The following is an 8,029-nucleotide window of genomic DNA, read 5'->3' on the forward strand; positions in this document are numbered from 1 at the left end:
GGCATAAAATACAGGATTCCTGTACACCACCCACCAACACCTTGCACTGGTGTGGAACATTTGTTAATATCGATGACAGCACTTTTTTTTATAATGGTACTATTTTTTTAACAATAGTTACCTTTGTACAATTGATGAAAGACTATTAAAACAATTCTCTCTCTACAACAATGTGTAATAATTTATGGACTATAGTTAATAGTAATAATGTAATATATTTGCATCAGGGGCAACGAAAGTACCATATCAATACCAAGGGTCAACAACAGGGGGCCATCAGGGGGAAGGGGATTTGTCTTTTTGGAGTAATGAAAACATTCTGATATTGCCTGAGAGGGTGACAACACAACTCTGATGAAACTGAGACCACTGAGTGCACACTTTGGATGGATCATACAAGGCGTGGGACTGTGGTAGATGATGGACTGTGGTTAACAGTACAAATATGAAACCATTCTTTCATGAACTATATAACAAATGTACAATACTAATATGGTGTTAATAATAGGGTGGTTTAAGGGGAAATTACACCTAATGTAAGCTATGGACTAGAGTTAGTAGTTTATCAATTGTAACAAATGGTCAACACAATGCAAGGTGTCGGTGGTGGGGTGTGAATGGAAATCCTATGTGTTACGCATGATTGTTTTGTAAATTCACAACATCTCTAATAAAAAAAAAGTTCTATCTATCGTCCATTATTTACATTAGGTGTGTTTTTTCCCCATTTACCACCCTATTATTACCACCTTGTATTAGTATCATTCATTTTTTATATTTCATGAAAGAAAATTCTCATACATACGTGTACTATTAACTACAGGTGCTGCTCGTTTGTCTGACACAACCCAGTTAACCAAAACCAGTGACATGACCCCAACCAACTACAAGAGAGTGAAGAAGTGCAATCCTTCCAGGTGCCCAGAAAGCAGTGGCAGAAATGTCTGGACATCACTAATGACAGCCACGATTAGAGAGCCTCTCAAACCTTGCTTCAAAGTGTGGTCCACGGATCAGCAGCAACGATGGCCCCTGGGAGCTGGTGACAAATGCAGAATTTCTGGCCTCACCCCAGACCTACTGAATAAAAATCTGCATTGTAATAAGATAGCCAGTAGGTTTCTACACACATTAAAGTCGGAGAAGCACTGACCCAGTCTCCTGGGTGGGGCTGGGCAGTGTGCAGAGCTCGGGAATCTGCACATAGGTGACTCGGATGCACTTAGCTTCCTTCAACCATACTTTGAGGAAATACTTTCAAGTTGGTTCTGAGTCTGTGGAATTCTTTTCTTTTCTACCAAGAAGAGATCATCAGAAAAGCCCTTGACTACCCACAGGTAAGAAGAGTACCTTGGAGAGTGTCCTTTTACTTGCTTAGAGACTATAATCCAAGATAGGGAGGGGCAAAAACCCTGAGAAAATCAATTCCATCATGATTACAGCTAACTATGGACCAGGCTCTGTGCCAGCTCCTTTACACACTTTCTTTCATTTCACCCTGTCTACAAGCCTATGCCGTAGGCACTATCACGCCCCCGTTTTATGACTGGAGAGGCTAAAGCCTAGGTGCTATGAGTTTAAGTAATTTGCTCAAACTCACACAGGAGCCAGGAGCAGGGGCGGGGGAGCAGATCTGACTGGAGCCAACACTTGTGTTGACTGCCACATGATCTCCTTCCCAGTACAGGTGTCCCTAGCCCAAGGAGGTCCCTCTGCAGAATCCCTTCATCTAGACAGATCCCTGTTCTCCCTCCATCCAGATTCACCTGAATCCGGCAGCTCTCTCTTTCTTCTGTCCTTAGGCATTTTTTCCTGCACCCGGCATCCACTCTGCTGAAAGATGCTGCTGTTATTCTCGGGGTTTATCATTCTGAGAGTGAGGGAATTGTCGAATCTAATACACGAAAAATAAGCACAGATGCTATGCACTCCAGCCTATTCATTCTACAAATGAAGAAACCAATGAAGAGACTGAGGCTCAGAGAGGTTAAGGGACTTGCAAATGACAACTCGGTCTAGAAATCAGCAGTGCTTTAGCAAGAAGTCGTCTGTCCTATGATCTGCTCTCTCCTCTGTGTGGCTGACAGGGAAGAAAATAAGCTCTCCCTTGCTCTGGGCTCCACCCTTCTCACCGGACCTCCATTATTTCTGGGCTCTTAAAAAATGTAAATATGCTTGCATTAACCAAGGCTTGACGTTTGCATTCACAAACACAAAGAACGCACAGGCATTTGTTTTGCCTTAAGCCCCTGCGCTCTGGGAAAGCTAGCTGGGCTGGGCTGCTCCTGGGCCGGGTTCCGATTCAGCCGTGGTCCTAAGCAGAGAAATCCAGCAGAGAGAAGGCATGTGTACCCAAGCTGTAACCTGACAGAGTGGACATTCCGTGATTGCAGCATGGATGAGGCTATAGCAGGTGTCCCTGGCATCTCAGATTTTCCTGAAAAGCTTGATTTGTCTCACTGAGGTCCATATTGATAGCCTGGAGGCTGATAGACCATTTGGAAACATGGTAGATCTTCTTTTCTAAGTATAAAAATTAAATAGGTGCTACACCTGAAGCAAGATATCCACACAGAACTATAAACTTAAACAGGGCAGCGCAGGGAAAGGATCCTGCATGACTCCTTAACTCAACCTGGCCCTTAACTTGTTACCTGGGAGGGACCCTGGCACCCCACCTCCTGGTGCTTCAGCACCAACTACAGACAGGCATGCTCTCTACCCACCTGGACCATACCTCGTGTTAGCCAGATAACTTGAATATCGACTCATGTTTTAGTCAGTTAATGGGGTGCTGATGCATAATAAAGAGTATTTATTTGGGGTAGAAGCTTACAGTTACAGGCCATAAAGCATAAGTTACTTCCCTCACCAAAGTCTGTTACCACTTGTTAGAGCAAGATGGCTGCCAACGTCTGCAAGGGTTCAGGCTTCCTCTTCCTCTTAAGACTCCACAGTTCCAGCTCCTTCCTGTCTCAGCTGTAAGTCAGCATAAGACTTGTCTCTCTCCTCAGACTCGTTTCTCTCCAGACTCAACTGCTCTGCTCTCACCACAAGGCCTGCTGTAAACTATCAGGCGAAGGGCTCATCTCTCTTCCCAGGGTCTCTGTGTGTCTAGTAGCACTTTCTCTCTTTCCTCACGTATCTGCTTCTCTGTGTATTTACTTCCTGTATTTACAGCAGCAAATTTCAAACAAACTGAATAGGAGACTGGTTTTGAAAATTATGGCATGGCCACATGACAGCATACTTTACAGATGTTAAAATTTGATGCCATAGATTTATATTTATTGCTTTGGAAGAATGTTCTCAATATTTAGTTGGGTTAAAAATCAGGATACAAATAACCCCATTTTTACATAGAGAGAAAATATTTTAATGTATGCCCAGAGAAAAGTTAATGCACTGTAGCAGTTTGATATTATTTATGAATTCCAAAAAAGAGAAGGATTATGTTTGTAAACTGTTTTGTTCCTTTGGGTATATTAGATTCAGCTGAGATGTATTTGATTAAATCATATTAAGATTAGGGGTTTGATTGACACATCCATAGGGTGTAACTCAGGTTAAGTCCCTGAGTTATAATAAAAATGGGCATTCACTCAAGAAGACACAGAAGAAGGCACAGGAAGAAAGAGAACTCCATAGACACGGCAGAGGAGAGAACTTTTAATACAGTGGCCCCGGGAAGAGAGATGTGCAATTTGCCTGATAGTTTGCAGCTGACGAGAACAGAGCAGCTGAGCTGAGGAAGCACACAAAGAAACAAACCCTATGCCAGCCTACAGCTGAGATCAGAAGGAGCTGGGCCCATGGAGCCTTAAAAGGAAAGTGGAACCACTCAGCTAACATGGAGTTGAAGAAGGTCAACCACCACACCATGGAGCCAAGAGTGCCTACAACTGAAAGCAGGAGGATTGCATCCAGCATCCATGTGGAAGCTAAGCCCCCTCTTGATATAGATGTGGAGTGGACACAACCATTCCAAAGTCCACAGGATGGAGGAACAGAATATGGATTAGAGTGGATCTACTGATATTCTATTCATGAACTATAATGATTAGTAATCGAAGAAAATGTGGCATTGGTGTGGAGAAAGTGGCCATGGTGGCTGCTGGGTGTGGGGAATGGGAGGAAGAGATGAGATGTGGAGGCGTTTTGGGGACTTGGAGTTGTCCTGGGTGATGCTGCAGGGACAGTTACTGGACATTGTATGTCCTCCCATGGCCCACTGGGTGGAAATGGGAGAGTGGACTATGATGTGGACCACTGACCACGAGGTGCAGCGGTGCTCAGAGATGTATTCACCAAATGCAATGACTGTCTCATGATGATGGACAAGATTGTTGCTATGGGGGGAGGAGTAGGGTGAGGGGTGTGGGGGGTATATGGGGACCTCATATTTTTTGAATGTAATATTAAAAAAATAAAGACCAAAAAAAAAGAAAATGGAAGAAGAGACCCGGCCCACCATCTTACTTCAACATGTGGCAGCTGACTTGGGTAAGAAAGTACCTCTTATGGTACCTTGAATTGGACCTTTTTAGGGCCATCTAACTGTATGGTTTTATCCCTAAATAAATACCCTTTATAAAAGCCAACAGACAGGAAGAGATGAGAGGTGGAGGCGTCTTCGGGACATGGAGCTGCCCTGGATGGTGCTTCAGAGGTAATCACCGGACATTGTAAATCCTCACAGGGCCTACATGATGGAATAGAGGAGAGTATGGGCCATGATGTGAACCAATGTATATGAGGTGCAGAGGTGCCCAAAGATGTACTTACCAAATCCAATGGATGTGTCATGATGATGGGAACGAGTGTTGTTGGGGGGGGGGGAGGGGGGGGGGAGAGGGGGGGTGGGGGGGGTGGGGCTGAATGGGACCTCACATATATATTTTTAATGTAATATTATTACAAAGTCAATAAAAAATTAAAAAATTAAAAAAAAAAAAAAAAAAAGCCAACAGAGTTCTGGTACTTTGCATAAGTACCCCTTTGCCTGACTGAAAATGAACCAAAATGATAATAAGAAGAGATGAGTTTTCAGCTAATTTTAACAAATTTTCTTAGTTTATTTCTATTTTCTAATTTTTCTCCAATGGCCACATGTTGTTATTTGTATAACTAAAAATAGGAGAAAAGAAAGTAATAACGTGAAAATATTTCTCATCAAAAAGGACTGAGGTGGGACCCGGCAGGAGATGAATACAAGTAATCAATCAACAATTTATTTTGGAGCACCAGCTGTGTGCAGCAGCTAGTGCTTTAGCAACTACCAGGAGACGGAAGGCAGTTGACAGTGTGGTACAGCAAATCACAGGGGAGATTGGAGACAGCTGTAGGCTGCTGATGTCACTACTGTGGGCACATGGGTTATAGCAGCCTTTTGCTTCTTTGCTTCCCCCCTTCCTGTGGGTCTATGACCAGGGATGGACCAAGATAAGGCAGGGCAGGGCTGTAGATGGAGGAAGCTGGAGAGACAGAGATGCAGCCAGAGCTAGGAAGAACTACAATAAAGGCCAGGAATGATGGCTACGTGCCAATTGAAAGAATTGAGTTTAAGCAAAAAAAAAGCTTTTGTACCTTGATTTTGTGCTGGGCACATACTATATACAGTGCTAGGTGTTAGGGATACAGAGTTGATCAAAACTAACAAGGCCCTTATTTTCATGGGGCTACAATGTGAAGGGAACACAGATAACTGATCTGTCAATCAACAATAAACATAGCAAGAAAAATATCAGATAGTAGTGCTACTCATTTTTTAATTTGTTTTTTTATATTCATTTTTATTTAACAAAATTTTATTGATATATATTAATAAAGCATAAATCCATCCAAAGTATACAATCAGTGGTATTCAGTACAATCACACAGTTGTGCATTCATCACTTCAATCATTGTAGAGCATTTTCATGCTATTCATTTTTAAGCCTCCTCAAATTAACTCCATTGCTTACTTCAAAAAGTAAATGTCAGGAAGTGGATGTGGCTCAAGTGATTGGGCTCCCATGAAGGCAAGCTGGCCTATGTGGAGTGCTGGCCCATATGGAGTGCTGGCCCGCACAGAGAGCTGGCACAGCAAGATGATGCAACAAAAAGAGATATAAAAGGAAAGACAATAAGAGAGGCAGCAGACCAGGGAGCTGAGGTGGCATGAGAGACTGAGCGCCTCTCTCTCCTTCTCTAGAAGGTCCCAGGATCAGTTCCCAGTGCAAAGTAAATGTCATGGGGAAAATATAATATAATGAATATCCACATACCTATATTTGACATTTAACAATTCTTCACACTTTGCCATGTTTGCTTCATCAATTTTTCTATTGTTATTGTTGTTGCAGAGTTTAAAGTACAAATATCATGATATTCCACCCCTAAATACTTCAGCATTCATCTCCAAAAAAGTAGACTTTTCAAAGAGCAGGTATAGTTCAGTGGTTTCAATGCCTGCTTCCCATGTATAAGGTCTTGGATTCAATCCCTGGTACCTCCTTAAAAAAATAAATAGACTTAATACTTAACCACACCATTCACATACCCCAAAAATTAACAATAATCCATTAATATAATAAAATACGTTTCATGTTCAAAAATGTATAGTTGTCTATAGAATATTTTTTACAACTGGTTTTTCAAACAAAAAGCCAATCTGCATCTATACATTGTGTTTGGGTGTTTTCACTTTTCACATTTACATCTATAACTATATCTCCATCGTCAAAATGACTGGCCCCAAGTGTCACACACCCAGAAGAGGACACATCCTAGCCTGCCCCACCCAGAGGAAACCAGGCTATTAGTGGGCAGCAAATGGTGTAGCCTGGTCCCCTCTCATCCACTGGGAAGAGGTGACTGACTACAGATGAAATTTATAGCCTTGGGGAAAAAAAACAAAAAGGGACCCTATATGGAAATCAGCCCTGTACAAAAAGTACTATAGTCTCTTTCTCCCCTCAACTTTCTCCTAAAGTACAAAGAGGCAGTGGATGTAACGGGAAGAGCAGAGGTAGACAAGGTCTCCAGTCTGACTCCATGTCTGTGGAGCTATGTGGCCTTGGGCAAGTCATTGCACCTCTTTGAGCTTCAGTTTCTTTATCTGAGAATAAAATCACCTGTTGTGAGGGTAAAATGAATTAACTTATCAGAATGTCTATCGCAGTGCTTTAATTCTCTATAAAGCTTGAAGCAATTGTTACCCGATTACCAAACCCAGTTCCTAGTCTTCCTGGGGACACAGACTACGTTTCCCAGCCTCCCTTGCAGTTAGGTATAGCCAGGCAGCCAACCTCTTGCCGTCGTATGCTGAGTAAGCCACTTCCAGGCTTAGCTTATAAAACCTTCTAGGCAGGACCCTGCCTGCTCTTTCCCATCCCATTTCTCATCTGCTGATGCACCTAGAGCAGCCCTTGAAGCTACCTGTTGAAATCAGGCAGAATCTCCAAGTGTCTGAATACACTCGAGAAATAGTGTCCCTGCAGCACACCAGGGACATCTGATTTGAATTTTACATGAGCAACAAATAAATCTTTAAAATTTAACCGATGAGGTTTCAGAGTCCCTCTAGCATTGCTTTAATACGAAGCTCAACCATTAAGACAAAGTCATTATTTAGAAGGAAAAACCCAAAACAGGTTTAACTTAAACCACAGTGCCTTTGGAAAACCAAGAAGGGAACAATACATTTGTTAGAGGGAACATTTACATTTTAATGTAGCTCATCAATTTTTAGACCTTTATTTTTTCCCACATTTTTATGCCTCATGAACAAGGTTGCACATTGTAATCAATGGCATTTTAAATCCCTGCAGTATAGTTGCCATTGCCCATGCATCAAAAAATTGGCCACACCTCTCTGTCTTGTCACTCCTCCCCTTGAGCTACAGGCATCGTTAGTACTACAGGTGTTGAGTTTAATCACCACTTACATTGGCTTCAAAAAGATTACATGGTGATTTGGCACTGAAATGAAGTTACTGTGTACTAAAAAAGGCAAGGAAACAGAATCGCTTAACAGATGATAAAAATC

The sequence above is a fragment of the Dasypus novemcinctus genome, chromosome 10 (assembly GCF_030445035.2).
Source record: "Dasypus novemcinctus isolate mDasNov1 chromosome 10, mDasNov1.1.hap2, whole genome shotgun sequence".
Classification (NCBI taxonomy): domain Eukaryota; kingdom Metazoa; phylum Chordata; class Mammalia; order Cingulata; family Dasypodidae; genus Dasypus; species Dasypus novemcinctus.